Source organism: Vulpes vulpes, chromosome 2 (genome assembly GCF_048418805.1).
Source record: "Vulpes vulpes isolate BD-2025 chromosome 2, VulVul3, whole genome shotgun sequence".
In the NCBI taxonomy this organism is placed as follows: Eukaryota; Metazoa; Chordata; class Mammalia; order Carnivora; family Canidae; genus Vulpes; species Vulpes vulpes.
Window position 1 is genome coordinate 46,886,374 of NC_132781.1, and position 1,745 is coordinate 46,888,118.

A 1,745-nucleotide genomic window follows, 5' to 3' on the forward strand; every position below is an offset into this window, starting at 1 on the left:
AGCTTAGTTGTCATTTCTTCAAGGAAATCTTCCCTGACCTATCGTCTTACTAACAAACTCAGTTTTACATACCCCTTCTGGTTCTGTGTATTCCCCATCACAGCATGTGATGTCACTCTGGTTTGTGACAGTCTATTTACTTGTCTGTGTCCTCCATTCTACTGTATCTTTAAGAGTAGCCTAAGAAAATGTCTATCTTGTTCATCTTTGAAATCTAGCATTAGCTCTGAGTCTGACACAATATAGGTGCTCAGTAAGTTTATGTTAATAAATAAACCTCAAGGAGGGACACCTGGGTGGTTCAGTGGTTGGGCGTCTGCCTTCGGCTCAGGACGTGACCCTGGAGTTCCGGGATCAAGTCCCACGTCGGGCTCCCTACATGGGGCCTGCTTCTCCCTCTGCCTGTGTCTCTCCCTCCCTCCCTCTCTCTCTGTGTCTCTCATGAATATATAAATAAAATCCTTAAAAAATCTCCTACATATTTCAAAAAAATAAATAAACCTCAAGGAATAGAAAGAATTGAAAGGGGGAATTGGATAGATGTAATATCAGACAGAGGGAATTGGCTGGATTTTTTGATTAGTAGTTTCACACATAGCTTTTAGTTAATAAAGTCCTGGTCATAGGAATATGTAAGAAACATTATGGTTACAGAGACACAAAGATGTCAAACAAAACAAATATACTTTTCCTAGGTAAAATTCTGGGAATGGAACACTGTTTCATCTGAGGAATTAACTCACAGAATCCGTTTTCCACCTTGCTCCTTTTTCCCTCCAAAGTTAAACATGTCCTATGAATTTGTCAGCCCTAGCTGCACCCACTGGAATTACTGTTCACCAGGCAATAGTGGTATCTTCTTTTCTTCCTGACCCTGAATATTTCTTACCAAACTATCTTTCTCTTGTATGTAGATACTGAAGGGCATGTGGCATGCTGTTGGCCCTCATTAAAAAATCCATCAGAGGAAAAAATTGAAAGCCCAGAAACAGCACAGTAAATAACAGATTTTGTTCTGCTAATGATGGTAGTGTCAACTGGTAGGAAAAGAAAGGGATATTGAACAGATGGTACTGGGACAAGCTGGTTGACTCTATAGGGAAAATGAATTTAGATTCACACCTCACAGTGTTTACTGCATAAATTTCAGGTGGTTAAAGCATTATATATATAGATACAACTATAAAGCAACCAGAAGAAAATACAGCGTAATAGTTTCTGATCTTGGGACAAGGGTGGCCTAAAAAACCCCAAAAACAATGGAACCAACAATAAAAGAAAAGAAAATGTAATCAAATTAATTTAAAAATTATCCTTTTAAAGAAAAAGGTCACACAGAAAGTGAAAAGACAAGCAAAAATGTGGGGAGCTATTTTCAACATATATTATGGAACCAATATTATTTTAAAAATATATTGGTGACAGGAGATTTACAGTTTATTTATTTATATTTATTTATTTATTTGAGAGAGAGTGAGAGAGCACACAAGCAGGGGGAGGGGCAGAGGGAGAAGCAGACTTCCTGCTGCGCAGGTAGCCCGATGAGGTGTTCAATCTCAGGACCCTGGGATCATGACCCAAACTGAAGGCAGGCGCTTAACCAACTGAGCCACCCAGGTACTCCAAGAATTAATATTCTTAAAAGATAACCAATACTTTTTAATCAATTGGTAACAGATAACCCCCAATAGAAAATTGAATAAATAACCACTAACTCTTAGGTCACATCCAGCAAGGGCAGAGCC